Genomic DNA, 23,002 nt, shown 5'->3' on the forward strand with positions numbered 1-23,002 from the left:
AGACTCTGAGGTTGTTTAGGTATTAAATTTATCTGCATTCTACTCAAGAGATCTTTTAGCAGAAATGGGAAACATCAAAATGAAATGAAATAAGTGCTATCCGTTTGCTTTTAAATCCAACAACTGTGGCTAAGATCCTCTGTCCCACTCCTAATACCAACATGGTTTATCTCAATTATTGTATTCATCTCTGGCATTTTGAAAAAAATGCCCATCTGCATTCATTTCAAGTGCAGTGAAAGAAACCTCAGAAGATAGTTATCGCTCTGTTTATTTTCAACCCGTTTCCCCCAACAGATGTTCCAAGGCATATCATTTAAACTGTGTGAATGAAAGGCAATCAAAATCGGCTGCATGCAATGACATTTGGAATCATAAACGCATCGTTCAGAGAAAACAGATTGTCAAACAATATTGCTTCATTTGTACCTGGCTTAATAATGACAACTCAATTTAAAAATTATGAAGATATCCCTCAGTCTGCTTCGAGCTTCACTTTTTGGCAATATTGTTTCAATCAACTCATGCCTTGCATTTTTAGACATAGATTCAATTTACTGGAGCTTGCCAATTTAGTATTGTTATTGTTAGCGGCAGCATAAAAATCAAATAACAAACATAATGTTATCATCATCTTCAACTTCATAAGTATCCTAGCTACTAGATTAGATTGGTATTAAAATTAGGAAGGGCTGCGGAATTGGCAGTCAGTAAAATAAAGCTTAGCTAGTCCCAATGGAGTGTATCTGTACCTACAAAGATCAGAATGACATTCCCTGTGAAAATTGGATTTTGAAGGAGCAAGATAGGAAGAGTATTGAGCTTTGGTGTTGGGGAAGACTTCTAAGAATAGCCAAGAAAACAAACAAATGGACCACAAACTACTTAACATAAAGTTCTCACTTGAGACACATGTGAGCAGGCTCAAATTATCCTGGCTCAGATAGTTCAAGTCTTATGCAAAGACCCAGCTCTCTGGGAAACACTCTGATGCTAGGAAGTGTAGAAGGAAAGAGAACAGATTAGCCAGCCTCAAAGTGGATGGACTCAATTACAGGAGCAATGAATGCACTGTTGGAAGACCCAAAAGTCTATCATAGGGACAGATAGATCACCATGGAAAAAAACCTTATTTGATCCTTAAGAGTCTAAATCAACTTGATGGCACAGTAGAAGCAACAGTCCTACTTTTCTGACAGTGGGGTTTGCCATGCTCCTCCTAATAAGTCTTTTAGACAGTTGCCAAGATAAATAACGTCCACCTTTTCCTGGTAGTCTGTGCCTCGGTCAATGCCTCAAATTTTATCTAAGCAGAAATGAAGACTTGGTAGCAAGTCTTCATTATCTCAAGATTCCGTAACATTGCTGCTGCATTCTGCCTTAGGCTGCTTTTCATGATTTTTGGGGAAGCTCAGCTGATGCCAAACTCAATAGATCAGGTTGTGATGAGTTATAAACTGCATGAATGATTTGGTATCTCTGCTAGTTCTCAATGGATACATTTTAATGTGACAGAACTGATATGCAAAACTCTTAGCAGCTTGATTTCGCATCTTTGAACCTGCCTTTTCCTCTTTGTCCAGTTACTATTATTAATGTAAATTAGGAATGTCTTCTTGGAGATGCCTTCCATGCAGCCATCTTAGAAAAAAGAGAAATTGATATGCCAGAGGTTTCATAATTAAGTGATATTACCTCAGAGATGAATCAAATTGAAATCTAAATAATTTCCAGAACAACTACAACATGTTCCACTTGATTGTGTGATCAGTTGTAAAGATTTGCCAGGAATTCAAATACAGTGTTTGTAAAGATATGTCTTTGAGGAGGTTTTGTCCATTTTTTCTTGCAGATTTCCACAACTTTATCTCGAAATTGAATGCAGTTTTGTCATCTGACAAAAAAGCGGGTATCTATGGAGAGCAGGTTCTGTCCATTTTCCAGGTCTTATAATGGCCTTCAATTTCTATTCTCTCACAAATTTACAGATTCTCTAATGCTTCCAATAAATAAGCAAGAATTTAAAATCCTATATAGAAAAATATTTTTCCAGATGAGAATAATGATCTAATGCAGGGGAAAACATATCTAAGGATGTACTTTAGCAGGTGAAAAAAAATAATTTAGTCAAGATGGTATATAGGAAGTTTCTTGTCAGGGAGTAGTGACTCGTATCAAAACTTGAATTCTTAAATTTTGTCATGTGAAAATCCTCTCTGAGGTTGTCATTCTCAATCTGGGTTGAGGAGAAAAGTCTTTTGGGTTGTGTTGCTATCATTAAATAACTGAGAATCAGAACATTCTGCTGATCTAAATAAAATTCATCAGGCCTCAACTAGTAATTTTTTTCGGACATTTTCTTGACACTAGCCTGAACCGACACAAGAGTAAAATTAGGAGTTTCTGTGCAACATATTTCTTTATAGTGGAAAAATGAAAGAAAAGATAAGAGTACAGTACACGTTGTTAAGCAGGCCCTGCCTTTTGAAGGAAAATAAGCAATAAGCAGCTCAGACATTTTTTTCAGCCAATCATCCTGGAGATTTGCAATTAAAAGAATTGAAAATCATTGAAAGAGTATTAAAATAATTGAAAATGGATCTTTTGATATGCTACTTTCTGACGGTTTATAGATTTTATCTCCTTGTGTCTCATGTTAATCAAGTTCAAAAATCTTTAAAACAGTAGAAAAGTTTCCGAAGATTTATTGACTGAAATGAAAGTGTGATAAAACCACATATTTAATTTTCCCTTTTCTCCTGGCAGAAAAGAAAGGAAAAAAAATCCCTTCAGCCAAAACCAAGTGGTTCAGTGGCTGAGCTGTCCTTGGTGCTAAATTTCCAGCCTTTGCATTCAGTACAGATAGAGCCCAAAATTTCTGCCCCATTGAGCCCAAAATTTCTGTGGCTAAGTGAGACATTTGTTAAGTGAATTTTGCCCCATTTTACGATCTTTCTTACCACAGGTGTTAAGTGAATCACTGCCATTTTTAAATTAGTAACACGGTTGTTGAGTGAATTTGGCTTCCCCATTGACCTTGTTTGTCAGAAGGTCACAAAAGGGGATCACATGACGCTGGGACACTGCAACCGTCATAAATGTGAGTCAATTGCCAAGCATCTGAATTTTGATCATGTGACCATGGGGATGTTGCAATGGTCATAAGTGTGACAAATGGTCATAAGTCACTCTTTTCTGTGCCGTTGTAACTTTGAGTGGTCACTAAGTGAACTGTTGTAAGTCAAGGACTATCTGTAAAAGAAAGCGTGCAACTCTTTTTAGCTTAGGAAACAAAAAGCAAATAGATGACAGGCAAGACAAAAATGTATATAATTATTTACAGTACAGAGAAAACTATGAGGGAAATTTTCTATATCTTTCTCACAATCTAGGAAGCCCAGAATCGTCATTATTCCTGTGGGGGGAGATTTGAGGCACTGACAGATAAAAGGTCCTTGTTCTTTAAAACAATCACAACAAGCAAGCAAAAACAGCACCAGGTTAAATTATGGAATTTTCCATTACCAGCTGCAGTAGAATTTGGCCTTCCAAAGAAAATTAGACACAATGTAGAAAATAAGGCTGTCAATGGCTGCTGGTGGATTTTATCCAATTATTACCCTCATAACTTTGAAGGAGCAAATGAATTGCACCTAAGATACTGAAGGGATCTTGGAGTCCTAGTGAAGAACCATTTAAATATGAGCCAGCAGTGTGCAGCAGCAGCCAAAAAAGCCAACACAGTTCTAGGCTGCATCAACAGAGGGATAGAATCAAGATCACGTGAAGTGTTAATACCACTTTATAATGCCTTGGTAAGGCCACACTTGGAATACTGCATTCAGTTTTGGTCATCACGATGTAGAAAAGATGCGGAGACTCTAGAAAGAGTGCAGAGAAGAGCAACCAAGAGGATTAGGGGACTGGAGACTAAAACATATGAAGAATGGTTGGAGGAACTGGGTATGTCTAGTTTAATAGAAAGAAGGACTAGGAGAGACATGATAGCAGTGCTCCAATATCTCAGGGGTTGCCACAAAGAAGAGGGAGTCAAACTATTCTCCAAGGCACCTGAGGGTAGAACAAGAAGCAATGGGTGGAAACTAATCAAGGAGAGAAGCAACTTAGAACTGAGGAGAAATTTCCTGACAGTTAGAACAATTAATCCGTGGAACAGCTTGCCTCCAGAAGTTGTGAATGCCCCAACACTGGAAGTCTTGAAGATGTTGCATAGACATTTGTCTGAAACGGTATTGGGTTTCCTGCCTAGGCAGGGGGTTTGACTAGAAGACCCCCAAGGTCCCTTCCAACTCTGCTATTGTATTATATTGAAGGAACTTGCTGATGGTCTGGCCAAACCTTCTTGCATTATATATGAGAAATGCTGGAGAACTATTAAAGTGCCGAATGACTGGAGGAGGGCAAATATTGACCATATCTATAAAAATGTGGAAAAAGAAGCAAACTATGACCAATCATTTTGACCAGGGATGTTAGTTTATGTTTATGTTAAAGCAAATTTTCAAGTATCCTGAAAACAATGTGGTACTGCAATTACCAGAAGTCAACATGGATTTGTGAAGTACATGCCTGAACAGACTAATTGTAGCTCACTCTATTCAATTTAACTCCGATAGATAACTTCTTTAATAGATTTTTACTCAGGAAGAGCCACCAAACATAAACCACAATGCTCTCTTCATTAGAAGTTCTTGACCTGCTGAAGAGATGCCTGCTGAACTCACCTGTACTGAAGATACCATTGGGATTTGTCTTCTTTCAAGTTTTATGCATTCCTCCTAGGAAACGGGGCTTCTCGTCCTGTCTCAATGAACATTTCCAGGGTGTCACTTTTTATTTTTGAAATATCCAGGAGTTTACAATATGGCTGCTATTAAGCAGCATGGTAGGATGGTAACCTTTACTCTAAAATCAAGTGTGGTGCACAGATGATGAAATAAAGTGAAAGAAAGTTAAAAAAATAGATTTTAGGGACGTTATAGCAAAATATACAGTATGGTATCCACAGGCTACTTTCCCAAGCTGGTTCAATGGGGACTAGATGACATGGCTGAAGTGCATATGTAACTGTTTTGAAAATCCTACTTAATGAAAAGGAACTACTAGTGAAGGATTAACTTGTGGGATCAGATGGACATTTGGCTGGTTGATGCGGGCAAAGAAAAGTTAATTATGTAAACATTGTTTTGATCATTCTAATATTCTTTGAATCTTATCAGCATTTCACAGTAGCACTAGCACCAGTTACTCATACCACTAAGTCAGGGTTGCTGGTAAGTCCCAATATCACATGAATGAACTTCATATTAATAGGCATTCATTTATACAACTATGATATATCCAAATCATAAGCATATGTTTCCAAGTAAGCTAGTATTACAGAAATAGAATGTCAGTATTGGTTGAATCTTGGCTTGTTTGGAGGAGGTTTATTACCTTTGATAACAGAGCAAAGAACTTGCAGGTGGAGGCAATATCTGATGAAATCTAGTATGTAAAGTCTAGCAAATAAACCATGTTTGATATTTAATGTGCAGTAAATGCTGCTATTTTGCCATATTGAATTAGTAATAGTCTATATTAGATTGTAAATATCAGATTCAGATGACTGTATATTGATATTACTCATACAATTTAAAGGCAGCACCTTATTTTAAACATTTATTCTTAGTTTTCATTCCAAATTCCAAAACTGAGATCAAAATTCAATTCTGGAAATTTGAAAGATTATTTTGCAAATATTTTGTAAAAATATTGTTTCACCAGTAGCAGATTCTGATACAGACTTTGCTTTTATTTACTGAAGGCATCTAGGAAATTAATATCCTGTTCTTTGCCCAACCTGTAATCGTGTTCTTTTGACTTAGTTATTTCAAAGGAGAGAAATCATTCTTTGAGAAGCAAGCAGAGTTTGCCACAAAGTTAAGAAGAGAGGAGGTATTCAGCCATTTTGGACCGCTTCATCCAAACCAGTAGTGGAGATTGCCAGAGAGCCCGCCCACCTGCCCCGGCTCTATGCTGTCCTATTTAGGCACGTTTTCACGCCGTGTGCATGCGTGCAAGCTACACACGTTATCAAAGCGCATGCGCAGAAGGACAAGCACATGCGTGGACCTATTTAGGCACGTTTTCAAGCACACGCTCACATTTGCGAACTGGTAGGGAAAGTAAGTGAATACCACCTCTGGTTAAGAAGATCGTGCTTGCAAATGTGTATTCTCGCCTAAAGTTTGCAACTGAATGTACATCACATGCAATACCAGCATAATAAAATGATTTTCCCTTGTTGCTGTAGAAACATGTCTTTGCAGATTTTCTAGTCACAATGTTCAAAGATGCTTGTTTTATTTAGAACCTCTCAAACAAAAAGGTTTGCTTTTCAGTTTGTTCAGAGCTCAATAAGGGCAAAAAGATTCTACCCTTTGTGCAGCAAGCAGTTTTAAAGCAGGCTCGGATGAATCTTGCTTTGTTCAGCTTGTAAACTAACTAGTATTCCGCTTCTAATATTAGAAACTCCCACAGAGCTTGCAAACTTGCACCTAAGGCTTGTTTCCTTGGTGACCAATGATCGGTTTACTGGGTGATAACATTGGCTCATTTTGAGGAATGTGTCCTTTGAATACATCTTGCTAACAATGATTCATCAAAAAATACCCAGTCACTAACAATTCAGTGAATAAAATTTATTTTATGCTGGGTAAAAAGGATCTTGGGGTTTGCTTTTAGTGTGCTGCATACTGTCCTCCTGCTCATTTCATACAGATGGTCAATTTGCCCACCTATTGATTAACACCATCACTAGGGCAATTGCATTCTGTCAAAGAATGTCAGATCTGGTCCAGTTGACCTCCCGCACATTGTTTGATTTGTTGTCAAAACCATCCCTTGCCTCTTCGTTTGCCTGCACAAGAAATGTGGGCTGCAAATGGCCTTCATTCGCTTCTTCTATTGCAGTTATTCCTCGCTGGAGAGAAAAACACTTCCTGTCATTTAAACGCAGTGACGTGCGGTGAGGTTTATGACTGGTGAGGCACTGACACAGTGCTGGGTTTCAAATATTTTTAGACTTGTGGACTTCAACTCCCAGTATTCCACAGCCAGGCATGCTCAGTTCCAATTTAAAGCGACAGCATTTGTTTTTCTCCTTTGCTCCTTCTTTCTTTTTCTTTTTCTTCTCCTTCCCCTCCTTCCCCCCTCTCTCCCTTCCTCCCCCTCTCTCAAACACACACACACACACACACACACACACACACACACACACACAGAAGTTGGATTGGACTATCTCTCCTACCCCTTCCCTCTCTCACTCACTCTCAAACAAACCCCCCCACACACAAAAGTTGGATTGGATATCTTTTCCAGTGGCTTGAAAGCAGCTCCTCTGCCATCCCCCCCCCCCCCATTCCCCTGCTGCCTTTCCCAAACACCTCCACCATTGCAAATGCAGCCTGCTGTCTTGGTGGGAAATGCCTGGAACACAATAAAGCCCACCCACCACCTCCTGCTGGCAGGCTGGGGTGAGAGGAGAGGCAGAGAAGCTGGAGGGGAGCCGAGCCTTCCAAAAGAAAGAGGCTGGGGGGGAAGTGTGTGTACTACAGCATGGCTCTTTGCCTGGCTTCCTGCCTCCTCCTGTGGTCTCCTCAGTGCTCCCTTGTGCTCTCCCTCCCCAAGTGTAGTTTGATTGCAGGTGGAGCCACGTTGCCTTTTCAAACTTGTAATCAGTGAAGCTGGGCTAGATTTTTATAGAGTTTTATCCAGCTGTGTGTGTGTGAGAGAGAAATGAATGGGGGCCTGGGGAGGAAGTCACTACACTTGGGGAGGGAGAGCACCAGTGAGGTTAAGCAGAGTTGATTGCAGGTGGAGCCACGTTGCCTTTTCAAACTTGTAACCAGTGAAGCTGGGCTAGATTTTTATATAGTTTTATCCAGCTGTGTGTGTGTGAGAGAGAAATGAATGGGGGCCTGGGGAGGAAGTCACTACACTTGGGGAGGGAGAGCACCAGTGAGGTTAAGCAGAGTCATCCACGGTGAGGCAGCAACTAGCTCAGCTTTTTCCTTTTACTTTTTTTTTTCATGATGAGAGTGGTGAGGCTGTGCCTCACCTGCCTCACCTGACTGCACGTCACTGTTTAAACGAATGGTAGCCATGTTCATAAGTAGCTTTCATTTGTGCAGCTTTAAATCTTATATCTTACTTTATTGAATGAATAAATCGAAGAATGGGCTAAGAACTGCATGGTTGTAAGTGTGGGTGGAGACAAATATGATAACCGATGAACAATGCCGGTGGCTTTCTCCGTACATGGTAGGATGCACTCTGACCTTAGATATTTATCAGCATCCTTGAACATCTGACATCTCCAGTCAGAGGAAAATAGTAGCAGGAGGAAAAGTCCTGTGCCTGAAGGCAGGGGAGTCACCTCAAGTCACAATAAGTATAAGAATAATCTTTATTGTCATTGTACAAAATAAATACAACGAAATTGGTTACAAATACAAAGCTTCTTGTTATTCCCCTGTTTATGCGGTGAACCCAGACTTTGACAACAGTGTCAAAATGACACTGCTACCTTGAATGAAAGAAAAATACAAATAAACTTAAGAAATGACACAAAATCTTTAACATCCCTTGGGGGGGGGGGGGGAACCAGGCTTACTAAGAACCAACCAAGCTTAATGGTTAGGCAGCGCTGAGTGACAATACCCTGACCACAGAGGAAATCAAATAGAGCATCTTAGAGGACAACTGGCATACTATGGATGGTACACTGATTGGATCTTGGACAATGCAACATCTAGTTGTAGATCCCACTTAGAAGAAGGATTTTGACAAACTTGAACATTGGGCACTATCTAATAAAATGAAATTCAATGGTGAAAAGAGTAGGGTTCTACATTTAGGCAAGAAAAACGAAATGCATAGATACAGTATAGGTGGTACCTTGCTCAACAGTAGTAACTGTGAGAGGAATCTTGGATTCCTAGTGGAAAACCATTTAAATATGAGCCAGCAGTGTGCAGCAGCTGCCAAAAAAGCCAGCACAGTTCTAGGCTACATAAACAGAGGGATAGAATCAAGATCACGTGAAGTGTTAATACCACTTTATAATGCTTTGGTAAGGCCACACTTGGAATACTGCATTCAGTTTTGGTCGCCACAATGTAGAAAAGATGGAGACTCTAGAAAGAGTGCAGAGAAGAGCAACAAAGATGATTAGGGGACTGGAGACTAAAACATATGAAGAACGGTTGCAGGAACTGGGTATGTCTAGTTTAATGAAAAGAAGGACCAGGGGAGACATGATGGCAGTGTTCCAGTGTCTCAGGGGTTGCCACAAAGAAGAGGGTGTCAAACTATTCTCCAAGGCACCTGAGGGTAGAACAAGAAGCAATGGGTGGAAAATAATCAAGGAGAGAAGCAACTTAGAACTGAGGAGAAATTTCCTCCCAGCACAGATCAACTCTGTAGCCAAGACACTCATCTCCAGAACAAAACGCTTAGCTGACGAACAACACCTCAAAACCGAACTACACACTCTCACCAACGTACTAACATCCAACAGATTCCAAAGAAACAATATCACTAACCTAATCCAAAAAGAAAACCCCACTAAAATCCAAGACAGTGAACAAGAAAACGGCAAAGCCCTCCTCCCATACATAAAAGGCACCTCAGACAGAATCAGCAAGATCCTCCACAAACACAACATCAAGACAGCATTCTACACAAACCGAAAAATATCCACCATCCTAAGAAACCCCAAAGACAAAATAGAGTTAGAAAATTAAGGAGTATATGAAATCCCATGCCCCACCTGCCCCACCACATACATCGGACAAACCAACAGAAGAATAAAGGCACGCATTGAAGAACACAAAAACTCAGTCAGAAAGGAGGAACCAACTTCTTCCCTGGTCCAACACCTCAAAGCCACAGGACATGATATAGACTTTAAAAAGATCAGAACCATTGCCAAGGTTGAACACTTTAACAACAGAATAATCAGAGAAGCTATTGAGATAGAAAAACGGCCACACAGCATGAATAAACGAGATGATACCTCCCACCTACCAGCCATTTGGAAACCCGCCCTCACTGACAAATGAGTCCCTAACACCAAGAATGATACCAGACCCACACTCACGAAAACCACAAAGGATGTCACTATCACACATCCACACAAAAAGCAAGCCCAAACCCACACCGATGATGATCACAAACCAGAAGCCAGACCACAGCTGCATTATTACCCACTTTAAACCCCTCCAATCCATACATGAAGCAAACTGATGCCCACCACGGAGATGTGGCACGACCACAAACGCGAAGCCAAACAACAGTAACGCAGCTCACCAGCTCAAATCCCTCTGCAACTCAGACTAACACAAGCACAACCAGGCCCCCACCCAAACAGAACACGCCCCCATCCAATCAGAGCACAGCCAAACTCCCATCCAATCAGAGCACAGCCAAGCCCCCTACCAATCAGAATACACCTCCACCCAATCAGAATGCAGCCAAGCTCCCACCCAATCAGCTCACACCCCCACTGGCAGTTAAAAAGAGGAACTGGCTGAGATCTCACATTGCTCCTGGAAGCACCAAGCCGGAAGCACCAGCCTGAAGATGATGAATGAGACGTCATCGAAACGTCGTGAAGATACTTCCAATTTTACGCGGGAGAAAACCCGAACAACCAAAGACATATATATATATGTGTGTGTGTGTGTGTGTGTGTATGTATATATATATATATATATATATATATATATATATATATATATATATATATATATATATATATATATATATATATATATATATATTCTGAGGTTTTCGCGGGTGTTTGTATGTACGTCTTTGGTTGTTCGGGTTTTCTCCCGCGTAGAATTGGAAGTATCTTCACGACGTTTCAATGAATGAGACTTCATCGAAACGTCGTGAAGATACTTCCAATTCTACGCGGGAGAAAACCCGAACAACCAAAGACGTACATATATATATATATATATATATATATATATATATATATATATATATATATATATATATATATATATATATATATATATATATATATATATATATATATATATATATATATATATATATATATATATATATATATATATATATATATGTTGTATTTGTACTGATAAATAAGTGACCTTCCTCCCATATTTAGGCATACCAGGGGTTGTAACACAAATACATACCTATTTCCCTGGCTCAACTGATAAGGAGGCGAGCTTGTGGCTTAGTGGCTAAGACTCCTGCCTAAGATATAATACCGCCCAGGTTCAAATCCCAGTAAGGGTATGGCTAGCTGATGAGAGCTAATTAGCTCGAAATAGATCTATACTAGTCTCCCTTTATTTATTTATCAGTACAAATACAACACAAATATAAAAAGGCAACATTAAAAATAAAAATATGGTTTTCTGCCGGCATGGTCTTCTGTGATGAGCCGAAGGACAGAAAGAGGGAGTAGTGACCTTCCCCCCATATTTAGGCATACCAGGGGTTGTAACACAAATACATACATACATACATACATACATACATACATACATACATACATACATACATACATATATATATATATATATATATATATATATATATCAAAGAGTCATTGTTGGTATTATATTATTATGAGGTTTCTATTCCACCTTTTTATGTAGACCTCAAGGTGGAGAATATACTTTATACTCCTGCTTCCTATTTACCTACATAAATTTAGTTTATTTAGTTTAAATGAACTAAAACTTTATTTAAAATAATTTTGCCTGACCAGTTGCCTTAGGATGTAATCTGTTTCTCTTTCAACAACTGAAGCAATCCCTTCCCCCAATGCTGTTGGAGAGAAACTCATAAGTAGACCACAGCTTCATCTCCTTTCTCAGCTATTTTTACAATGATGACCCGGTCCATTTGTCTAAGCCAAACCCAGGACCTCAATACTCTGTCACCAAAATAACTCAGCTGTAAGGATCTGCAGAATTGGGTCAGTCACCATAAGGAAACATTAGCAGTGCTCCTAAGGAGAAAGACCTCCCTCCCACCACCAAATGCAGGAGGTATCTACTTTATAGAAAGAAAGAGACTGAAATTGCGAATGTCAAGGAGCCCCCTCTCTGGATACAAGGGAAGCCATGGTAAGATAAGCATGTGTTTTACATTTGAGAAAAATACGCACTAAGTAATTTCTTATCTCTACTATGCTGCTGTGCTGTGTCCATTATGAGGCTTAACTCTAACTAAGCAAGCGCAAACTTTCCTGTTCTCCTAGAGCGCCTAGCCTGAGAAATATTTACAATGAGACCTAATAGATTCTCTCTCTCACTCTCTTTCTCCCTCTCCCTCTTTTCTGTACAGACAGTATTACCATTTATCATTCACCTTTTCTTTTCTTTTATCCTATTCAATGATAAATTGCCTGGTTGCTAAATCCATCCCTCCAATTTCTCATAGGTTTTTTTTTTAAAAAAAAAAATCTGCCTTGCTCATAAGAAACAGTGGTGCCTTAACCATTTACTTGCGTGGCTGAATGCAGGCTGTTTCCTGCATTCATCTCTTAGGAGTTTTCATCTGGAAGGATAATGAATGACTCAGTCCCATAAGGAATTCAATACTTGATATCAGGCAATAGAAAACCTGTGCCATTTGCCAATCTTGAAAAACGTAATCATTGTGACAGTACTATATTGAAAATATCATAATAATCTTTGCTAACACTTCAATAAGTATCAGAAAGGATTTCCTACCGTGGTCTTATTGACCCCAGCACGAAGTCTTGACTGTCGTCATTAAGTGAGGCAGCAGATATTTCCAATCAAATCAGAAAATCTAATTCTATAGAAAATACAGATAATCCACCTAGGACAGTGATGGAGAAACCTTTTCGGCACTGAGTGCCCAAACCAGAACATGGTGCGTAAACATGCAACAGAAACCTGAAGACCAGCTTGTTGGCGCATGCATACCTGTTTTCAGGAAGTTTTGCGGGCCATTTTCAGGGCATTTTTCGGGGCGTTTTCAGGGTATTTTGGGGGCATTTTCAGCCCAAAATGGTCCTAAAAACAGCTCGGAAAAAGACCCATAAAACTGTTTTGGGGCCGGTTTCCGGGCTGTTTTCCGGTGCTCTGGCACCCGCGAGGACAAGCTGACATGCACACCAGAAACCAGAAGAGCAGCTGGTGACGGCATGGGTGTTCACAGAGAGGGCTCTATGTGCCACCCCTGCCATAAGTTTGCCAACATGGATCTAGGATGTATCATATGAATATTCAAACATTGGGTATTTAAAAAAAGAAAAAGAACAGGTATTGTTTTGTTTTCCGGGATCTCTCTTTCTTCCTTTCACTCTCCATCCACCCACTTACGTATCCATTTATAATAATACTTTCGTGGAATAGTCTTCCAAGAATTGCTACAGCTCTGCTAGTCAGGAAGAGTCCAAATTGCCTTTACCTCTAACGCTTCTCTTTAATTTTTGTTCCTATTTTTACATTCATTGGACTGATGAAAGAAATGACTCCTTCTCTCTTTCTCGTTATAATCAAATGTTTTTGTTGACAGTAGCAATCAAATGGCACTGACAGAACAGAAGCCCAGGCAGTTTGTCACTGTGACTCTGACCAGTAATCAGTTTTTCTAGGTCAGCACTCACTCTGATTCTATAGCTCCCTTTCACATACCCTGTTGGGGGATTTGCACATAGCGTGCTTTTGAAATATTTGTAAATATTCGCAAGGGATAACTAAATACATACAATAAACAGCACTAGGGGATAGTAGAACAGAAGGCAGAGAATTGGAGATCACCAAGTATCAAGATCCGAAAAACAAAATTGAAGGATGATTGGCATAAATCAGTTGTGGCGGTCCCAGTAGTTTCAAGCTAACCGAGTGCCATACAAAGAAAAACTTGAATGGCACTTAAAAAATCTGGGCCTTGACAAAATTTTCATCAGTCAGTTGCAAAAGGTCACATGGCTTGGATCCAGTGACATACCATGCAGATACACTGAGAAATCCTAGCTTCTTGGGAAGAATTCAATACATAAGAGGGCCAACACCAGCTAAAGAACTGGCAGCTTTGATTTCACATTATTGTGCATATAATAACAACAATAACATCAACAATAACAACAACAACAATAATATATAATAACATAATATTATATAATATTATTATATAATATTATATAATAAAAGTATCCAGAAAGTCATGGGAACCTAAAGTAGAAAAAGTTATCAAAAATAAGAAGGTGAAGACCTTGTGGGACTTTCTAATATAAACAGATCGTCATTTGGAGCACAGCATGCCAGATATCACAGTTGTAGAGGACCAAAGTATACAGTTTATTGATATCGCTGTTCCCGGAGATTCCAGAGTCAAAGAAAAAGAACTAGAAAAAATAATGAAATATTGCAACCTAGCCATTGAAACTAAACGTCTATGGATGAAGCATGTGCTCCATTGTCATCGGGGCACTTGGCACCACGTCCAAGAATTTTACAAGATACATCAACAAACTGCAGCTTCCTGCAATAACACCAGCAGAACTGCAAAAAACTGTGCTACTCGGAACATCTTATATTTTAAGAAGGTACTTGGTTGATACCTAGGACGCTGACAGCAAACCATATCAACCATTAGCACCAGTCAATGGTATTTGTAATGCATTTTTAAACGTTCAGAGTTTTATGTTTAATGAATAAAGTATATAATAATAATAACAATAATAACAATAACACCACCACCAATACTGTTGTATAGCGATTCAGTGTATAATGAGGAAAAAAAGAAATTAAAATAAATTAATTGTGGCTCCTACAAATTAGAGTTAGCTTAGGAGTGTGCATAGAAAGCACTAGAATTTATGACAGTGAGGAAAAAAAATAAGGAAAATAGCCCACAATTGCTTGAATTAAACAAAGAAATTGTCCTACAAATGCATACTGTATGTTCATGCAGTATTATGCAATATTAGCAGTTTGGTTTGTTCATTTAACAAAAATATAAAGGAATTTAATATGTGCCTACACGGGCTGTATTTCTAAGCAGTCCTCACAGCTTGATCACAATGGTGATCAAATACAATTTCCAGTATAACAACAGTGAGTTGTGTAACAGAGGGAGAATGGGTATTCTTTAGCATTGTAATATCAGTTGTTTTGTAACTATAAAGGCACACTATTCATTTCCGCTGTCCCCCTGTTAGCTTCCAAATTCTTGGGATTGAACTCAAAAGAACACAAGCTTCTGAAAAATAAAAATCAATGAACCACTCAGAACAAAATTAATATGTACTTATTTTGTCCCAAAAGTCAGCAATCACAAGACAAAACATGGAGCAGAATTGCATTTTAAGTATATCAACAACAATTGACTGAACAATCTGAAATTCTTAGTCCCTTGACTACAACAAATAAATTCTGCTTAATGAGAATGATCCAATTTGATCAAATTGAGTCAAATAATTTGGGGAACACATCTTTTGGCATGCCATCCAAAGGTCAAAGTTGTGTTCCTCTGGCTCAGATTAAAAATGCAGAGGATTTTACTACTAATTAGGATCTTTTGCACTCAGTTAGCAAGAATGCTAGATAACATTTTAACAACTATATTTATAAGTGGAACAGACCTATAATTTGCACAAAGTTAATGATCATTATCTGATTTAGGAATTAGAGAGATATAAATTGCATTAAGAGATGCCGGCAAAGAACTAGATCAAATATATATAATTTTGATTTGCCAATGAGTTATTAAAAGAAATGCAGACTCTTCCCTTCCTTTCCTTGCTCTCATGTCTGCTTTTGAAACAGTGGAAATAATATTCTAAACTCAGGGTGAATTCTAGAGGCTTGTGAGCCACAGATCTTCCAACCATCAAATGAAACTTTTAAAATACCATTTGACACCACTGGATAAAAGGAAGATGGAGCATTTCATTGATAAACATGGGGGAAACTCTGTATGCTGAATTTCTGCCTGAAAGTCTCAGGGATTGTTTAAAGAGAAAAAAAATGAAAGAAAACAGTGGAAACTGTACAAGGCTGAGCCAGCTTTGTGGAGCTTTATACACAGGCAGAGCAACTGATCAAGAATTGTTCTTCTTTATAGCATCTTCTTTAGAAGCACGCAATCATGGCAGTTTATATGCAATTTCTAGTGTTAGCTCAGCACTCCCCTTTTATCAAAATCAACTCATGGAGGAAAACTTGTTTTTAGCAATAGCAATAGCGCTTACACTTATATACCACTTCACAGTGTTTTACATACCTCTCTAAGTGGTTTACAGAGTCAGCATATTGCTCCCAACAATCTAGGTCCTCATTTTACCCACCTCAGAAGGATGGAAGGCTGAGTCAATCTTGAACCTGGTGAGATTTGAACTGCCAAATTTCAGGCAGCCAGAGTCAGCAGAAGTAGGCTGCAGTACTGCTTTCTAACCACTATGCCACTCTTTTGATATATATTCAAATGCCCATAATGGGGCAACTCTTGATCAAAAAGCATATTAGTAGCATAATGGTACAATTGTCAAGGGAGCCATGTATTTTAATTCGTTTTCTCTAATTAAGACAACTGTCCCTTAAGTTGAGAGGTAAATGAAAAGGACTTGAGGGCCCCCTTTCTCCACCTTTTCATTACTTATGTAAAGCAAACGGTGCTGAAAAGAAAGGTGGCTCAGATCAACTCCATCCCAAAGGAATTTTCTGAATTGTTTTCAAGTGACTGAATCAATAACACCCATGCTAAAGGTCTGCTTAGCACTCTGCTTGGCCAAGTTTCTGTCCACGAACTAGTGAAGTCACTGTCTCCTGTGCCCCTTAGAGAATCACGAAGAATAATTGTTATTGTTATTGCCAGTACTGCTTGGCACTTAAAAGGCAGTGCTGGAACACTGAGCTCCGAAAAACCAGGATGAGAGATAGGAATTGTCTGGGATGCAAAAATGACTTACTTGCTTCAACTAACAATCCTCTAAAATAAAGAAGGCAATTTTTTTTTGTGGCTAAGGATTATGGCGATGACAATGAGGATGGTGGTATTATCTTCCTACTTTCTGAGAGCCAGTGTTTGGAGCAGTGGCATAGTAATATCACTACAGGGGCTGTCAGGGTGGAATTTCAGCCCTGTTCCCCTCCTGGGGTAATTATATTTAATGAGGGATGAACCGTGGTTTTTCCTTGAAGTATACTTCAAAATTAAGAAAAATAAACCCGATATATATTCTAAGAAACACATTTTATTGTAAAGAAAATGAAAAACAAAACTTACTAGCTAATGATTACATTTAGGCAGTGTTCCTGCCTACCTTCTTGGCAGGCAAACAAAAAATGATTAAATGTGGACATGCGTAGTGAGCTTAGTGATATGAGTCAGATCAGTCTACCGTATGTCTTAGAGTTTAAGCACAGCTGGCAAACAAAAAAACGCAGTGACAGGGGCCAGGTAGGATTTAGCATTTTTCTTTACCTACTTTATGTTGTGGCCCCCGTTGCTTTAAATCAGGGGTGAAGAACCTGTGCTGTTTACATCTGAATAAATAATTTTCAGAACCTCACTATTGGCTACCTAACTGAGCAAAATTTGTCCATAGGTTCCTTCTTATGTGGCTAAACACAACTGTCATACCTAAGAGAAATTTAATGGCAAGTTTGGGAGACCCCTGACATGTGCAGAAATATGAGATACCTAATGACTGTGCGTTCTGAGTAGTCATAGAAATGATGGATAATTGAAAAATGGAGGAAAGGGGAGGAAATGAAGTTGAGTGGTTGATAGCTGAACAGAGACCACTCTATGCTGCAACAATTTGCCTCCTACTCAGGCAGGAGCATTCTGAAAGCTCAAGATGGCAGCCAAGGCACGTCTTTCCTTGAAGGAGGATGCAATGGGGTTTTACTCACACAGTTTCAATCAATACCCTGAGTTTTTGAGCCTTTGCAGATGTTTCTGTTTGCAGGTCCCCTTTCATTTATTTCTATTTAATTGAAGCATATCTGGATTCTATAGAATGACCATGTAGTAGTCAAGATGTGGGATGAAGATGGAGGAAACCAGGTTCAGGACCAACTGAGTGTGTTATTCTCTCTTAGACCAACCTTTATAATGCTAATGAATCTGAGCTGGAATCATTTGTACAAAGAGGAGCAAAAAGATAGCAAGCCTATTTGCATTTTAAATAGCTAATGGTAGTAATTCAAAATATTGCAGATCACGCTTAGAAAGAAATAAAGTTGTGACAGAGGAGGACTTATGGTTCAGATGATGAAGTCCATAAAGTTATCTCTCCAGAGTAGGATTGTTCAGCCAGTACCCTCAACTCCACCGCATTCTGCCCACATAAAACTCCTTTACATGATATCAGAAAGCAAAAGCAGGAGCAGTTAAAACAAATGATTCAGCACGTAAGAAAAATTAATTTCTGAATTTGGAGGTAGGAGCAAATGTGTGGGAGGGAAACAAGATTGCTAATACACTTGCTCAAGAGACAGGCATAACTTTTCTATCCCACTGGTTACAATCATTTAAATCCTAAGGGTGAAGCAAAACTCATTACTCCAGCTCCCTTGCTAGAACATATGAGATCAAACAAATGACTTACTTTAACTAATGAACTCTCTGATGTGCCCACAAAAAGCAGGGAAAAAGAACCCCAGATAGAAGGCAAATGAAAATACATTCCAAGAGATCATCTTGCTCTGACAATATTTTGATGTAACTTACTGTAACTTGCTTTCCCAGGACTTTTATCTTCATCCCATTTTAATTTTTTAAAAAAGTACTACTCTATACGATGAACCCTCATCTGTGCTTTACGATAGCTGGAGGAGGAGAAGGAGTTGTCATGGAAATGTTGCCTACTTGCACGAGCAGTGTGGCAGTTCTGTGTTTCAGATGCTCAGTGAAAATATGCTGGGCCCAGCTGCTGAGTCCCACGGGTAAGGAGGGCAGGTTTGTTCAACAAATTCATTTCAAATTTGGCTGCGATAGTTTGTTCAATTATTCTGCCTCCAAATCAAGTGAGGGGGTTTTCTTTTTGCTACAGCTGCTGAAGTATAAATGTCATCACTAACATAACTTTGCCATGAGAGCAATTGTTGGATGGGCTGGTTTCAGTAGCTAGCTAAGATAGCCTTCATCCATGATCTTTGATTAGAACCTCCACCATCCTCATACAACATAAGCCAAAACACACAAATCAGACTTCACAATATGACAACATGCTTTCAACATTTTTAAAGCAAAATATGGCAGGAGTGATATACACCTGTGCATGTGTGTTGCACAATGGCTCAACTGACATTAAAGGCAAAGATGAATAAGGATGAAACAAAAGCTTGGGACATCGGTGACAGCTTGTCTCTCCCATTGATAGGTAAAAGTAAAGGTTCCCCTCGCACATATGTGCTAGTTGTTCCCTACTCTAGGGGGCGGTGTTCACGTCTATTTCAAAGCCGAAGAGCCAGAGCTGTCCAAAGACGTCTCCATGGTCATGTGGCCGGCATGACTAAATGCTGAAGGCACAAGGAATGCTGTTATCTTCCCACCAAAGGTGGTCTCTATTTTTCTATTTGCATTTTTACATGCTTTCAAACTGTTAGGTTGGCAGAAGCTGGGACAAGTAACGGGAGCTCACTCCGTTACATGGCGCTAGGGATTCAAACCACCAAACTGCCAACCTTTCTGATCGACAAGCTCAGCATCTTAGCCACCGAGCCACCGCGTCCCTTTCCCTCCCATTGATTCCACATTACAAAATAGCCATCTCAATGGACAAATGCACTAAACTGATTGAAAGTCAACTATTGTGTTTGTGGTCAGAGAAAATTTAAGCAGCACACTTACTTCACTGTTGGAAGCAAGCAGATTTCATTAATTCATGAAGCAACTTTAAAGTGAAGGGTTGCTTCACTTGAACCTTCACTGAAGGAAGCATTTCTTCAAAAATCAACCTGGCCCTATGATTTATGTTGTAACTGAGTTTGTAGAAGGTATCCCACTGTACACGGCTGCTTCTCATAGCACACTGAGCAGAAAAGGTACCGTATATGTTTGGGAAAAGGAGGGACATGCCGTTAGTTCTCTGTTTGTGTTAGCATATCAGTTCCAGTGTTAGCATATTGATTGTCACTAAAGAATTGTACCATATTCTGATTTTCAGCTGTTTGGTTTCAAGGTATGCCATCTTTTCTATGCCATCTAGTTGCATAAAAGTATGAAAGAGAGTATGGAAAAAATGTGAAAGACAGAGTACAAAGCAGGTCATAGAAACAGAAAGTTTTCTTCTAACAATTTTCACCTTCTGCAGTGTGCAGATATAGCAGAATGAACATTTCCAAGATTCAACAAAAATGGTTCTGAAAATATGAAGTGGTTCTTTTTTTAAAAAAAATATTTTTTTTCTTTTAATTGAACAAAAACACACACAAAAAAAGGAATCATCCTTCAATACATCTTGTAGAAAGCGTGTCGATTGGTTACAAATAACTTTCGTGCATTTCTTCCATAGTCATTACTTGTAGTTCATATTAGATTATACACTTTGAATCAAAAATCTTTATATATCTTACTATCAATATATCACAATTCTCATTTGACTACAATTATTTGAACGTGCTTCTGCCTGAATTTATTCATACTTAAAAACACAACCACATAATGGCATTTGTTAGCTGTTTCAAAAATCCTCCAATAACATTACACTTTTATGACATATTCTGAGTAAAAATCAATTAATAAAGTTTCTAAGCCTTTCCCCCCTTTTTTTTCTCCCCCCAATTCGCTCTTTAGAATACTATATCCAAGTTGCTTTTACCAATACCAGAGCATGTATATATTATTAAACAATATCCATTAACATTTCCTTGTTGTTATTATAATTAGCTAAAAGTCATTTACTATTTATATCCCAACTCCTCTCGTCAAACCCAAAAAACATTACACCTTTGTGACAAAACCTAAATAGAAGTTTGTTAGTAAAATTTATAGGTCTTTTCCCCACGTTGCAATTTGAAATCTATATCCAGATTACTTTTACTAGTTTAACAGTACATAGTATATATAATTAAGTTGTATCCATTATAATTCCATTATTGTTAATTATAGTTATTTAATTGTTGAGGAATTGTTGGATGGGTGACAACAGACTCAAGCTCAACCCTTCCAAGACGGAGTGGCTGTGGCTACCGGTGACCGGGGGGAACAACTGCCCCCGGTGGATAGGGCACGCAATTTGGGCGTCCTCCTAGATTCCTGGCTGGCGCTAGATGATCATGTGACAGCCGTGGGTAGGGGGGGCGTTCCACCAGGTTCTCCTGGTGCGCCAATTGCGCCCCCTACTAGAGCGGGACGCCCTTCGCACAGTCACTCAGGCCCTGGTGACTTCCCGTCTTGATTACTGCAATGCTCTCTACATGGGGCTCCCCTTGAGATGCACCCGGAGGCTCCAGCTGGTTCAGAATGCAGCCGCGCGGGCTATTATGGGGAGTACTAGGTACTCCCATGTAACACCGTTCCTGCGCGAGCTGCACTGGCTGCCTGTGGCTTTTCAGGTGCGTTTCAAGGTGCTGATTGTCATCTTTAAAGCGCTCCATGGCTTGGGACCTAGTTACCTGCGGGATCGCATTCTACCCCACACATCCCTGTGACCAATCCGCTCTCACAGAGAGGGACTCCTCCGGGTACCTTCCGCTAAGCAGTGCGGGCGGGCGGTGCCTAGGAGTAGGGCCTTCTCTGTGATGGGCCCAACCCTCTGGAACGACCTCCCCCCCCGATATTAGAACTACCTTGGACCTCCGCTCCTTCTGTAAGAAACTCAAGACCCACCTGTTTCGACTAGCCGGCCTGGCCTAATTGTAATTACAAGTAACACTCACTACTGACCTTCCTGGATGGCTTTTTAAATTTTAAATTTTGGGGTTTTAAATTGGTTTTAGAATTGTTTTAATTATTTAATTAGTTTGGGTTATATTTACAGACTGTATATTTGCGTTGTTATGTCTGGTGTTTTATGTCATGTTTTGTTGTTTTTATATATGAACGGTCTGTACACCGCCCCGAGTCCCTGCGGGGAGAGGGGGCGGTCTATAAATTTAATAAACCTTAAACCTTAAACCTTAAATGTTAAACATTTAATAAATGTTAAACATTTAATAACAATCTAAAGCAATCTAAAAATTACTAAATTCCTACTTATTGCTCAACCAAAATTAACTAATTTTTTATTATCAACTTTGATTGTCAACCTGTGTCTTTCTAGTAACAAAACAGTCTTATCTCTCTTGCCAATTGTGGTGTCAGTCTTTTTTTTATTTCCTTTTAAGGTTTTTATAGATTTCTCTCTGCACTTTGTTGCTTGAAGGATCTCTCAGGTAATCTCGTTGCCCTCCAGTTATTTTTAAAGTTAGCTTGTTTTTGGTTATCAATCGTGCTTCTGAAAGAATTTCTCTTCTTAAATCCATCATCATTACCCTTTTTTTTCTGTATCTTGAAATCTGGGGTAGAGCTCCAATTCGTCAAAATCCCTTTCCATGTTCCCTTCGTTCCACTTTCACCCACATTTGCTCCATTAATAAATTCATCTGTTGTCTTATCTTTATCTTCTATATCTTCATTCTCTCCTTTAGTTTTTGGGACTCCAACCCCTTCATCTTTTGATGTGAGGAATACTAGTTTTTCCAACCTCTTCTCAATTCTCCCATATCCTTCCAATAAATTTTGAATTCCAGTGACAGGCCTGCAGTTATATTCCTTTTTAGGATCTTTGGCCTGCCACACTCTCTATTATTTCATTATGCTGTTTCATTAGTGTAGTAATTGGGAGGGGGAATAGAAAGGAGTAGAATTGTGGAATGTGTTGTTGTCATTCCTTTCTAGCAGCCCAATGTCATCTTTTGTCTCCACACCTCTGCATCTGACCGGAACTAGATGGGTGGAAATGCCAGCGTGGGCGAAGAAG

At 39.2% G+C, this 23,002-nt stretch overlaps 1 protein-coding gene across 1 annotated transcript in view; it reads left to right on the forward strand.

The window, feature by feature from the left end:
• The first annotated feature begins 5,247 nt into the window (after window positions 1–5,247).
• GPR6 (G protein-coupled receptor 6) overlaps window positions 5,248–23,002 on the forward strand; it is a 41,137-nt gene continuing 23,382 nt past the window's right edge. Inside the window, exon 1 of the mRNA XM_081940044.1 lies at window positions 5,248–5,294. The gene's annotated coding sequence lies outside the window, so the exon portion shown is untranslated. The remainder of the gene's footprint in view (window positions 5,295–23,002) is intronic.

The sequence above is a fragment of the Natrix helvetica genome, assembly GCF_964273705.1.
Source record: "Natrix helvetica genome assembly, chromosome: 2".
Taxonomy (NCBI): domain Eukaryota; kingdom Metazoa; phylum Chordata; class Lepidosauria; order Squamata; family Natricidae; genus Natrix; species Natrix helvetica.